Raw genomic sequence first — 14,980 nt, 5'->3', positions numbered from 1 at the left:
ACTGGTAAGTTAAGTACCCACAGGGTACTTCCAGAATGTATACTGCTCAATAACCAGTTGACAGTCATCTCGTTGATCATCACCACACTAGACATGATGTAGCAACATCACATCAGACAGTAAATAAAACTGGGCACAGATAAAGGTAAATTCTGACAGATTAATTTAAAGGGTGAAGTACCACTAGTTACATATGAATGAGTAAAAAAAAAAAAAAAAATGGAACAAAATGGATAGTTCAGCCATCCTAAAGGTTTGATCTATATGTATATATTTTCTCATCAGTTATAAAATAATAAATTAACTAGACTTCAGTTGAAAGTAGATGTCTGCAGAAACAATAGCTATACCATGAATACAAATCCGCATGGGCTGCAGACAAATACCTAATCTTTGAAACATCATAGATTTGCCTTGTGCTGCACCTTACATTCCAATTGTTTATGACTGTCAGAATACAAATAACACAATAACATAATATTGGACTGGTTTTCATTAAGTACACATTAGTGAAAAGCATTGGCTTGCTGCAACATTGAACAGCACCTAACCTACTTTCTTCATCATTACAAATTTTCCGTTCGAACGTCCTACGTCACCTGAGATTTATAGCTGAGCAGACATTATGACAAAAGTACTATGCAGAACACCTTATATCTGTATCAAACAGATAGCATCATATATATAGATACCAGATATGGAGCAATCATCCAAGTATGTCTGAATACACAGTGCACCAAACCCTTCTAAAGATGGGCCTCTGCAGCCAATGACCCGTGCACGTGCCACAATATCGGCAACTACAACTGAAATGGGCATGTGACCTTTGGCACTGGAAATTAGTACAGTGACAGAGCATTGCTCAGTCTGGTGAATTGTGATACTTTTTTAATCACGCTGATGGGAGGGCGCAAAGCCTCTGTCTTCCAAAGGAACAGATGGCGGTGGCTCTATTATGGAATTTATGGGAATTAGGTAACTTATGTGGTGATAGTTACCTACCAAGACCTCATTGCTTCCATACCACAATGCTTTGCCACTGTCATCCCTGTCGGAGGCGGCCATACCGGTCATTAGGTAGGTGATCGTGCTGTTCTGGCTGATCGGTGTATGCACAAGTAAATTATGTGTATTAATGACCTTGTGGACAATGTTAAAAGTAAACTCAGGCTTTTTCCAGTTGATGCAGTTATCTATAATGAAGTACTGCCTGAATGAATCTTTATAAATATTCAGTTAGATCTTGATAAGATTTGAAAGTGGTGTTCTTCAACTTGATGTAAATGTTCACTAGTGTAAAATTGCGCACTTCACAAAATGAAAAAAACATAGTAACCTGTAACTATAATATCAATGAGTCACTGTTGGAATCAGCAAACTTATACAAATACCAGGGTGTTACACTTTGTGAGGATATTAAAGGGGGATGATAACGTGGGCTGAGTCATGGGTAAAGCAGGTGCCATACTTTGATTTATTGGAGAATGCTGCGGAAATGCCCTCACTCTACAAAGGAGATTGCTTACAAATCACTCATGTGACCCATCCTAGAATATTGCTCAAATGTGTAGGAACCGTACCAGATAGGACTAACAGGGGATATTGAACATATACAGGCAAGGGCAGCACAAATGGTCACAGGCTTGTTTAATCCATTAATCCAAGGGAGAGTGCCACAGAGATGCTAAAGAAATGGAAGTGGCAGGCTCTTAATAATAATTACAGCACACATGAAGGTATCCAAACAATCATTCTTCCTGCACTCCATATGTGAATGAAATGAGAAGAAATCCCTGTACCTGGTATATAAGGCTATCACCAAGAGAATCTTGTAAAATCAAATTCAGACAATTTACAATTTTGACAGTCCCATCTATGTATGTATGTGAAACGATCATGTATGTCAAAGCAAACTGTGCACTAATGCTAAACAGAGAAGTACACATTTGTAGCACAAAAGTTAAAGTTTGTTATCACATAGTCTGTTATCACATCAATGGTACTTGACTACAACTGGCTGATAAAAGTCCTGCTAAAGCTGGGTGCTTATTACACTACAGGCTACCAAACAGTGTACAAAATACAAAAGCATTACCAGTCTTTAAAACAAAAGTAAGAGTGTTCTAGACAATAGTTTGGCTGTACAAACTTAAGGAATACTTTGGGAATAGTCCAAAAGAATCGGAAAGAAATCGCTCTACTATGGCACTTTCCTCAGAAATGTGTTACATATAAGGCATCTATGACAAGTAAATGTGAAAAGTTTCTTATGTTTTGTCAACACTCAAGTACTGCAGCTGAAAGAAAAGTTGAGTGCCTATATTTATTAAATTAAATTAGAAATAAAGTTTTGGTTTTTCCTTTTCATTAATTATTATATGTATCTACACAAGTAAGTCTACTGTAAAATAACTTGTGTGCTCAGTTTCTAATTCGCCCTGTAAGTGTAATTGTAAATGATATTGATGCATCCAATATCATTCTAAACAATGGCCATAAATAAGTAAATATTTGTTGAAAAGGAACACACTCACCCTCTCACTCTGTGGTTTCAGTAGCCTGAGATGCAGTCATGTGTGTGAGTTGCATTTTGTGTGGGCGCGTGTGTGCCATGCACACGTATGTGTCTGTTATCTATTTTTGACAGAGACCTTTTGTGAGTCTCTTTGTTTTGACATCTGCGACTCAGCATCTCTGCTATATGGTTAGTAGCATTTTCATAGTACTGTTACATTTCATCCTGGATTTTACAGTGTTGAAATATTTGGTGATTTTAATATAGATGCAAATCCAAAGAATGTAGTAAATTTGAAGCCCACTGACATATTAAACTCACAAAATCTTTTAAATATAATACATCTGCATCTACATCAATACTACACAAGCTACTGTATGGTGCATGGTGTAGGATGCCCTGAACAATTACTTCTTATTTCCTTTCCTGTTCCATTTGCAAACAGAGCGAGGGGAAAATGACTGTCTATATTCTTCCATGAGAATCCTTATTTATCACATCTAATCTTCATTATCGTTGCATGAAATGTAAGTTGGTGACAGTAGAATTGTATTGCAATAAGCCTCAGATGCTAGTTCTCTAAATTTTCTCAATAGTGTTCCTAGAGAAGAATGTTTCCTTACCTCCAGGGTTTCCCATTTGAGTTCCCTTAGCATCTCCACAATACTGGCATGTTGACTGAACCTACCAGTAACAAATATAATGGCCCACCTCTGAATTGCTTTATGTCTTCCTTTAATCTGACCCAAAAACTCAGATAGTACCATGGCTTTTGTTGTGAATTGGCAGGAGCCAATTCACAGAGTTTGGAGGAAGCCGAAAGGCACGCGTTTAAGCTCACGCAGGCTGGCGTGAGGTCTAGAAAATGACAAGGAATTATAGTAGCCAAAAATAGTGCATAGCTTCTGGAATACTTAACTTTAATCCATAATTGTAGAACATCGCTCTTGATGATACATAATTACAATCTCAATATAAACTGGTAATGGCGCCTTGCTAGGTCGTAGCTGAAGGCTAAGCTAACTATTGTCTCGGCAAATGAGAGCGTAGGCTATTTGTCATTGATCCATCTCTGGCAAAGTCTGCTGTACAACTGGGGCGAGTGCTAGGAAGTCTCTCTAGACCTGCCGTGTGGCGGCGCTCGGTCTGCAATCACTGACAGTGGCGACACGCGGGTCCGACTTATACTAATGGACCGCGGCCGATTTAAAGGCTACCACCTAGCAAGTGTGGTGTCTGGCGGTGACACCACAGCTTTCACTATTATGTCATCTGAACGATACTTTACTAAAAGTCAATTATTCACCTTCCCTTCTACAGTCCTCACATGCTTGTTTCATTTCACATCGCTTTGTACCATTATGCCTAGACATTTAATCGACACGAATGTTTTCAGCATTACACTAGTAACACTTATTCAAGCATTTCTGGTTTGCTTTTCCTACTCATCCGCATTAATTTACATTTTTAGACATTTAGAGCTAGCTGAGATTTATCACACCAAATAGAAATTCTTGTCTAAGATATCTTGTATTCTCCTAGAGTCACCCAATGATGACAGTTTCCTGTGCGTGACAGCATCATTGACAAACGGCTGCAGATTGCTGCTCACCCTGTCTGCCACATTATTTGAGCATACAGAAAAAAATAGCAGTCCTTTCACATCTCCCTGGGGCGCTCCTTACAATATCCTTGTCACTGACTGACACCAGCCCTCAAGGACAGCACACAGGGTCCTGCTACGTGAGAAGTCTTTGAGCCACTTTCATTTCTGGAGACCTAACCTTTATGCTCATGCCTTCTGTAACAGTCTGCAGTGTTGCACAATATCCAATGCTTTTTGGAAATCTGAGGATAGGAACCCTTCCTGTTGCCCTTTTTCTATAGTTTGCAGTATATCATGTGAGAGAAAGGCAAGCTGAGCTTCACATGAGTAATACTTGCTAAAACCATGCTGATTTGTGGACATAAGTTTCACAGTATCTAGGAAATTTATTGCATTTGAATTCAGATTGTGTTCTACAATTTTGCAGGAAACCGAATGTTAATGATACTGGTCTGTAATTTTTTGGGTCCTTCGTTTTTCCTTCTTATACACAAGAGTCAACTGTGCCTTTTTCCAGGCACCTGGAACTTTTCAGTGGATGAGAGAATTCATTAATTCAAGCTAAGTAAAAGGGCAATGCCCTAAACTACTCTTTGTAAAAGCTAATTAGGATTCCATCTGGACCTGTGACTTAGTTAGAAACAAATATTTCAGTTGTTTCGTTATGCCAGGGATGACCATTACTGTGTCCCCCATATGGAAGTTTTTGCAACTGATCAATGTTTGTATGATTGTCCTGTGTGAATGATTTCTTAAACACAAAATTTAAAACTTCAGCTTTCCTTTTGCTGTCTTCTACCTGCATGCAGGTTGGTCAATGAGTGACTGGATAAAAGCCCAAGACTTGATTAGTAGTCCTATAGATTACCAGAATTTTCTTGTGTTCTCAACAATATCTTTTGTTTAGGTATGACAGTTGTACGGATTGCACATTTATCTTTTTACAGATGCTCGAATCTCTACTGATGTTTTCCTGTAATCATTTGTTCATTCTCTTTTCTACTGAGAGTACAACAGCCTTTACTTTCTCAGTATTTTCCAAATTCCAGTGGTAAACCACAAAGGATATTTTCTGTCCTTCATCCACTTAATCAGAGCATGATATACAGTCCATGTAAAATTTTCCTATAATTCCTCTACATCCATCATACTGGATGAAACATGATACCTACCAGAATTAAAGAAAATGTGGAAGGAAGGAACCAAAAATGTAACTTACTTTTCACACAACCTGTATATTTAACAATATACAACCATACCTGCAGCCCACACATTACTGGGCCAAATGGCAGTGTTTACTATTGCACTGGACAGAGACTCTGCTATTACATGCCTTTCTGCAACATATGAAAATTATATAAGCACCATTGATGACAAGAGTGATTAAGTTACTCAAAACAGATGACACAATTTTTAATTTGAAGGCTGAATGTCTAAAGGTTCTGGGTTAATATGTGCTTAAAGATTAAACAGATTAGGAAACAATATGACAATGATAAAGCTTACTTAAAAGCAACCAACTTTTTAATTTCAATCAACAGCCAAGGTGCGATTGGATCCCAGCCTGTCCCTTTTGACAATCTTATTTTGACTAATGCCCTGTTGGCAGTTGGCTGTTAATATTTTCAAAGTTAAACTGTTTTCAGTTATTAAGACCGTTCTGAAGGAACGTCTTAAAACATCACTTGTGAATACTTAGTACAAGAGAACTCACTTGCCAGAACCACAAGATCCAGCTAAAATACACCAATAATGATCCGGTCTTTCAAACACACCTTAGTACAACAGGTTGTTCAGATTATAACTAAAGACTTAAAAATGTAAATGCAATCAAAGAACTGAACTGGTTAACACCTAAATCTAACTAGAAGGTCCCTCTTTTGTTTAATGGCAACATGTGCATTAGTATAATTGTTCTGGCTGTATTTATGGCCAGGAGCTGGTCATTAGAACATTAATGATTGGGTACAAACCAGAAAGGAAAGGAAATATAATAGTGCAACAAATTTTCAAATGACAACTAGTATCTTAGTACAATATTATGGCCTCTATTAATGACCAAAGAGCTGACCGAGTAAAACTCTGAGGGTCGGGTACAAACCGGAAAATCATAAGCAGGGCAGGTAGGCAATGACACAAATCAACACGAGGATTACAGAATGTTACTTCGCTTTATCAGCAAGCAGTTCCATGGTGCGTTACAGTGGTGCCAATGAAGTCAGGTAGAAGAGGGCAGACAGGCCACGAGCAGTCGTCCAACACAATTGTTGCCAACCAACTGACAGGATGTCAGCCTGCTGCTTGTAGTCAATGCTGACCCCAGTGAAGTACTCTGGTATCTCAACTCTGCAGAGGCCCTCCTTGCGCAGCTTGTGGTTTCGGCCACTCGGACCTTGTAGCCACCTCTTGTTGTGATGCTACTGCAATCGGCAAACTTCGTGCCTCCCTTCTCAGGCCAGCAGACCCCTCTCAAGGACCTTCTAAGGACACAACCCACAGATATCCACTCTTCCTCACAGATATTGGCAATGGGGCCACAAGAGTGATAGTCGATACAGTTCTTGAGCCACTGGTGCCAAACAGAACAGTCTACTAACTCAATGGCGCCACATCTCAACATCCCCCTCTCAAATCTGAACAAGCCTTCCCCCAGATCTAAGAACCCTTCACTCTGCTGGAAATTTTAATCTGACTGAGATGAACTTGTATGAGCTTCCTCTTTTCTGGGTTCCTGACCAAAACATTGACTGGGCTTAAAATTTTGACAATGGAATATGGACCTAGGAAATGTGGGGCAAGTTTCTCTAAACATTTATCCTGGGAAGTCCACCCAGAAATGTTTCTGATGTAGACAAGATCCCCTATCTTCCCTTGAAAGGGGCACTTGTTTCTGCTATAGTGACAGGCCTGACAATCGTTAACATTCCTAATATTTGGTCCCTTCGCTCTCTAAGTACCTTCGGACTGATAGATGGAGGTAAAAGTTGATATATCTTACATAAATTGGAGAGTCAGGAATTCATGGGCTATGCGAGCATTAGGCTAGCTGGGGTGGCATGGGATTCTTCATGCCACATGGAGTTAAACACTAAGTTTAATCAGGGTGAGGTTGTATCCCACTTCTTGGGTGATTTATGGTGGTAAATAATCAATGCTGACTTCAAGTTGCAGTTAATCCTTTTGGCAAAGGAACCCTAAGGATAATAAGGTGTGGTGGTAACATGATTTATCCCATTGCCAAAACAGAATTGTCTAAACAATCTTGCCAGAAATCCAGGAACGTTATCCATAACCAATGGCTGCAGTGGCCCAAACCACCTAAATGTATTAGTACCATGAGACATGCTGATAAGAGCGCTCTCACCCCAGCTAGGTATGAACCTGGAGAAGGTGTCCACTACTATGAGAATATACAGATTGCCTTTTTTTGTCCAGGGAAGCTGGCCTACATAATCAACAAACAATTTGTCCAGTGGATGCTCTTCCCATTTCGACTGCAGCAATCCCCTCACCAGGGAGTTACTTGGTCTTCCATTCTTACAATCTCGGCATTCTGTGACTAAACCTCTAATGTTTTTATAAAGTGTTGGCCAGGTCAGCTACTCCTTGACTGTCTCTAACGTTTTATAAAGTCATGAAAGTACCGGAAGACCACAATAACTAAAGGTCAAGGGAGATAAAATCTAGCTACCCCAGACCTACCCCTGCAGTTACACAGAATCCCATTCTTCAGAAAACAGTCACTGGATTCCTGTCCATCTAGTATTTGCTTCCTTAGCCCCCCCCCCCCTCCAAAATGGGTATTATTCTTGTTCAGTTTACAAATTATTAAACAGTTTGGGTACCTCAGCAAGGATAGTACATACTAGGTAACTATCCGGCATTTCCTCATCAAGCTCGTGCTATTGGAACATCCCGCTAAGGGCATCAGCAGACTGATTATCAGAGCCCTCAATGTCCTGAACCTTAAAATGGAAAGCCAAAATGCGGACCACCCATCTTGCAATACGCTCTGTCTTCTTAGGACAAGCTAGGTCCCAACTAAGGACCTGATTATCCATTTCTAGATCAAATTCATGATGTTTGAGATAGAACCAAAATTTTTCCAGAGCAAATAACACACCTAATGCTTCACACACATATACCGAGTAATTGAGTTCAGGCCCCTCCAGATGTCGGGAAGCAAATGCTAACAGATGCCTGATATCTTGATCTTCCTGTAAAAGAACTGCTGCGATACCAGTATTGCAAGCATCAGTCTGGACCACAAATCATTTCTTAAAGTCAGGTATGGCCAAAACCAGTGGGTTGGAAATCACAGTTTTGATTCCCTCAAAGGCTGCCTGCTGACTTTCAGCTCACATGAATTTCTCATTATTTCTGCGTAACAAATTTAATGGAGCTGAAGGTTGCACAGAGTTTGGGACAAATTTGCGGAAATAATTAGTCATTGCTACAAATCAGGCAACCTCCCTCTTATTTCGTGGTTGCGGAAAATTCCTCAATGCCTTAGTTCATTCTGGATCAATGATAATTCCATCACCAGATACCAAGTGACCCAACTATGACACTTGGTGCTTAGCCAAGATTATCTTTAAGGGTTTCACAGTCAGAACCACATCCCTGAGCCTGGAGAGTACCTTCCAGATGTGAGATGTGCTCTAAATGCTCTTCAAAGGAGGCACTGAATATGATTGTATTGCCCCAATAACTGAAGATACAATTAAACTTTAAATCACCTAAAATTTCATCCAATAAATGGGATAAAACTGCTGCACTGGTTGACAAACCAAATGGAACTCGGATGAACTCGTATAAATTCCAATCCAGGGTGAAAGCGATGAGATGCTTAGAGACCTCTGTTAAGGGTATCTGGTAATAAGCCTGATTAAGATCTAACACAGTAAACCAATAGGCTCCCTAAAACCAGGTCAAACAGCTGTGGAGATCAGGGAGTGGCACGAAATTCAAGATCACCTTTTAATTGAGAAGCCTGTGATCAACCACAGGTCAGAAATCCTGCCCCTGATCTTTAGGTACTAAGAAAAGGGGGGAGGTGGATGGTCTTCTGACTCCATCTTTTAAGAAGGTGACAAGAGATAAGGTGACTGGCAAACCAGCACATCATCCATAACATGAATATGGTATCAAATGATGTCTGTGACTCACAACCTGTCATGAAGTACTTCGGGAAATTCTCCCAAAAGTTCACTTAACTGGAAAATAATAAGGAGGGCAGGTAGGCAATGACACAAATCGCCATAAGGATTACAGAATGTTACTCCCATTTATCAGCAAGCAGTGCCATGGATCCACTGTGCTTACTGAGTCTGCCAATGAAAGCCAGGTAGAAGAGGGCAACCAGACCACAAGTGGTCATCTGAAATTAATGTTGATAACCAACCGACAAAATGTCAGCCTGCTGCTTGTAGTTGATGCTGACCCCGGTGAAGTACTCTGGTATCTTCACTCTGTGCAGGCCCTCCTTGCATAGCTCACGGCTTTGGCCGCTCAGACCTCATGACCATCTCTTGTCGCAATGCTACCACCAATCTCGAAACTTCGTGCCTCCCTTCTCAGGCCAGTGAACCCCGTGTACATATCAGCAAGCAAAGACCTTCTAAGGACACAACCCACAGATACCCACTCTTCCTCATAGATATTGACAATGGGGTTGCACGAGGGACAGTTGACACTACTCTTGAGCCAGTGGCTCCAGTCTACTAACTCAATGGCACCACGACTCACTGGAACAAAATGATGTCAGTTCATTATCTAAGTGGGGATGCCAACAACTACTTACACTATGTGATCAAAAGTATCCAGACACCTGGCTGAAAATGAGTTGCAAGTCCGTGGTGCCCTCCACCGGTAATGCTGGAATTCAATATGGTGTTGGCCATCCTTACCCTTGATGACAGCTTCCTATCTCTCAAGCACGCATTCAACCAGGTGCTCAAAGATTTCTTGGGGAATGGCAGCCCATTCTTCACAGAGTGCTGTACTGATGTCGGTTGGTGAGACCTGGAATGAAGTCGGCATTCCAAAGCATCCCAAAGGTGTTTTACAGGTTTCAGGTCAGAACTCTGTGCAGGCCAGTCCATTACAGGGATGTTGTTGTCATGTAACCACTCTGTCACAGACAGTGCATTATGAACAGGTGCTCAATCATGTTGAAAGCTGCAATCACCATCCCTGAATAGCTCTTCAACAGTGGCAAGCAAGAAGGTGCTTAAAACATCAATGTAGCCTGTGCTGTGATAGTGCCACACAAAACAACAAGAGGTGCAAGGTCACTCGATGAAAAACATGACCACACAATAACACCGTCGCCTCCATATTTTACTGTTGCCACTGCACATGCTGGCAGATGACTCACTGGGCATTTGCCATATTCCCCCCCCCCCCCCCCCCCCATTCGATCACCACATTGTGTACCATGATTCATCACTCCGCACAATGTTTTTCCACTGTTTAATCATTCCCTTCAATGATTACGCTCCTTACACCAAGCAAGACATCATTTGGCATTTACTGGCGTGATGTGTGGCTTATGAGCAGCCGCTCAACCATGAAATCGAAGTTTTCTCACCTCCCACCTAACTGTCATAGTACCTGCAGTGGATCCAGATGCAGTTTGGAATACCTATGTGATGGCCTACAACACACTGTGACACTCTTAAACTGTCAGTGGTCTCTGTCAGTCAATAGACAATGTCGGCCTGTACACTTTTGTGCTGTTTCCACTTCACTATCAGATTGAAAACAGTGGTCCTAGGTATGTTTAGGAGTGTGAAAATCTTGCATAAAGATGTCTGACACAAGTGACACCCAATCACCTGACCATGTTCGAAGTCTGTGAGTTCCGCAGAGCGACATTCTGCTCTCTCACGATGTCTAATGACTACTGAGGTTGCTGCTATGGAGTACTTGGCAGAAGGTGGCAACACAGTGCACCTAATATGAAAAATGCATAATTTTGGGGGTGTCCTGACACTTTTGATCACAAAGTGTATCTGCTGTTTCTAGCAGAAACAGTCTCCAAGCTTTCTTGATTGATTCATTTAGTAACCATAGTTACTAAGATGACATCATAATCATTAATCCCTGACACTATAGTGATGCCATCAATAGAGCCACACCTGTTTGTAGCTACAAGGTCTAAAATATTCCTATAGCATGTGGACTGTTGAATTAGCTGCTCAAGACAGTTTTTGGAAAATATGTTCAAAAGTACTTTGCAAGATTGTCTGTCTGTACCCCTGCAATGAATCTGTATGTACCAGTCCATACTCAGTAGGTTAAAGACACCTAAAACTAATATTGTATAATCTGGGTATTTAGGTGCTTCCGACTCAAGACTTTCTTGAATGACTGTAGAACTGTCACAATGAAATTGGGTAACCAGTAAAAACATGCAACAATTAACTTGATTTCATCTAGACCTGTTAGACACGACCAGGTAAATTCACTGTCACATTCGAATTCAGTATCAGTAGAGTCAATATTTTTGTTAACTGCAATGAAGCCTCAGCTTCCTGTTGCATCAGGTACTAGAGTAAATGACAAATACTCCACTAAAATGGATTATTCTATAACCACCAGGAATTTTATAGGTCAAGTAGCCTAGCTTTAAATTATTTTGATCACTTTTGTCATGTGGTAGAGTACATAATTTCAGCCATAGAAAAATAACAAAGGATGTTCTGCTGAAATTAACTCCAAATAGATTGAATAGTAATGCCTTTAAATACAATCAGAGGAGAAATGAGGTTCTGTGTACCAGGTGTAAGGAACTGATGACAAATGGAATAAGTTCTATGAAACCCTGATGAGACATTATGACTATTGCCACTGTTGTCAGAGAAACCCTTCAGGTACTTAAACATTACCAAAATGGAAGTAATCCTAGAATGAAACTCCCCCAAGTCTGATTAGGCTTAGTCAAATATACATCTAAACCTACTTTATAAAGCTAATGCTGTACAGCTTATGAAGGAGAAATGAAATGAGGCAAAGAAAACTTCTAAAACTGAAATTGCTCTATTGTTTTGTTGCTATTCCATTTCCTAAGATTAGCAGTCTGATAATAAAAGTAAAGCTTTCTGAGAACTAATCAAAGAATGAATTTAAGTTCAAAGATGATGAACATGAACCATTTAGCATAAGACATGATGGTGAAACATCCAAACACAATCTGTATATATAATGCCCTGACTGACTGCCTCATCATTGCCCAGTCCAGTGATAGATAGGATAGAAACTTGAAATTTGGAGGTGTGGATCTTATATTGCCGGTGTCATTTAAGAAGGGATTTTTTGAAATACCAACATCAAGGGGGTGAAATATGGGATGAAAGGTTTTTTCAAAATTGTTCCTATTAAGCCAATTTCGAAACTAGACTTACAAAAATTGGAATTTGGTTTCTTGGTCAGAGATAAAGGATTAATTGTTTCAGCATTTTTGGAAATTTGAGACTAGACTGTTGTTTCAATTGTTAAGGCTTTCTCTTAACTGGTACTTGTATTACTGTCCATGTTTAACACCTCTTGTAGTTGTCTCACCAAATATTGTTTATATTTTATTTGGTTCATTTATTTAATGCAAACTGTTACATAGACACAGTTTTGAATATAATGTTAATGTCAAAGTGCTGTACCGCCACATTCTCAAAGGTTGCATTTACAGTATGTCCACTCAAATGCCTCCATTTTCCTGCATCTATTTATTTCTGTTTACCTTATTGATATATTCTTTATGTATTCAGTAGATACATTAGTATTAGTAGTATCTTTATTCATCTGTAGATCTCTTTTTACAAGGATATAGGACATGGCAAAGTATTTATAAGTTTATATCAATTTAAAATAAGCTAATTTGTATACACATATATTTACAGAATTCTAGTTAGAGACAATCATTAAATCTACTCCTGCAGTGTTATTATTATTTATTTGTGTAACATTTTTTATCAAACCCCTACTTTGTTTTATCTAAGTAAGCCTTCAATGTATAAAATGTATTGCATAACAGGTAATTTTTAGCTGCCTTTTTAAATAAGTGTATTTTGGCAATTTATTTAATCTCTTTTGGTAATTTATTGTATAGTTTTATTCCGTGGTAGAAAATGTTGTTTTGAGTTTTATGTTTATTTTTTCTTGGTAAATGTAAGTTGAGTCTATATCTTGTTGCATGGTCATGGACAGAGCTGTTTGTGCAGTAATTACCAATGTTATTTTTGATGTGTACAACTGACTGGCAATGTATTCACATGGAGCAGATCAATACAATGAGCTTGACTAGCATTTTTGGTTATTGTTCTTATGGCTCTTTTCTCGAGTTTGAAAACTGCATTCATATTCTGTGCATTTGTTCACCAAAACAGAAGGCCATAGCTAAGAACTGAGAGAACATATGAATAATATGTAACTAAAAGACACTGCATGTTAGACACTGATGATAGGATTATAAGGGTATAACATGCTGATGATTGTTTCTTCTTTTAATAGGTTTGTGTATCACTCTCCATTTATTATACCTCCTGATGTAGCCTTCTCAAGCACTAATTTTATTTTATTAGTTTCGTTTATTAATAGAAACTGTTATGTAGGCATGCTGTTCCTATTTTGTGTTAAAGTTTTTCCTGTTTAGTCCATTTTTATCTATTTACTTCCCAGTCTTCAATGCACTACCACCACACTGTCAAAGATGTTGCTTCTCTTTCAATGTTGTTTGCAAACATCGTAACTTCTTTTGTGACAATACGCAGTAAATGTCTGAAGATCGCCTTGTAAGCCGAAAACCGGTTAACACAATAAAAGTAACGTTGTAGAGCAAAAACAAACTGGTGCTTTTCATTTATTATAATGTTGTTCTACCAAGAACCGATGGAAGATTCTGTTAAAATATTTTGTTAATGTAATTACTGTCATATTATTATTTATGACATTTACAAAATCCATCATTCTGCTGGCTCTATGCAAATAAAATGTAACTACCTAAATAAATCTTCAGGCCAATGGTGGCCCAAACTCTTTGGGCTTCCAGATTTAGGTTTCCCATTATTTCCACTGCTTACAGTGATTGCCTGGGTTGTTACTTAGAAAGGATACACTCAATTTCTCTTTCCTTCCTTTCCCAATATGATCTCATCCCCAGTCTCTGATGACCTCATCACTGATAGCATATTAAATAGTTATATTCCATGGCGACCTGAAGACCGGTAGAACAGTTTGCGTCTTCAGGAACTGACAAATATTCTCCAACCACAGAATTTCAAAAAAATGCAAGCTTCCCAATCTATTCTGTAGGGATAACATGTCAACAAAAATAACCAATGTTTGAAAATATTACTGGATAGATACAAGATCTACTTGCCAAGTGTTGACTGGAGAAAACACATACAAGGATCATGGAAATACACAAGCATTTGGAGCCATAGGCTCCTTCTTCCGGCAGGAGGACTGAAGGGAAAGGTAGAGTGATGAAGGAAGAAGGTGGGTGAGATTTAGGAAACAGTGAGAGTTATGGAAAAGTTGCTCCGAACCTAGGGTCATGGGAGACTTTAAGGATGGGATGATGGAGAATAGGGTACTAAGCAAGATAGAGATTACTGAAAAATAAATCACACAAGAGTCAATAAGAGCAGAAAGTAAAGTGCATTATACATGCTAGACAGGTGTTGGAGAGGGCAGTGAGGTGGGGGAATAGGCAGGTTGCAAAATTAAAGATATAGAAAAACGGAAGGGGAGTGAAAAAGAGCAACAGTTACTGAAAATAAAAGCTGAGATCACAGAAACTAGCACAAATGAAGGCCAGGTGGCTGGTAAGAACCAACCACATGTTGTAATGGCAGTTC

The sequence above is a fragment of the Schistocerca nitens genome, chromosome 12, assembly GCF_023898315.1.
Source record: "Schistocerca nitens isolate TAMUIC-IGC-003100 chromosome 12, iqSchNite1.1, whole genome shotgun sequence".
Taxonomy (NCBI): domain Eukaryota; kingdom Metazoa; phylum Arthropoda; class Insecta; order Orthoptera; family Acrididae; genus Schistocerca; species Schistocerca nitens.
Note: the sequence above shows the minus strand (reverse complement) of the source record.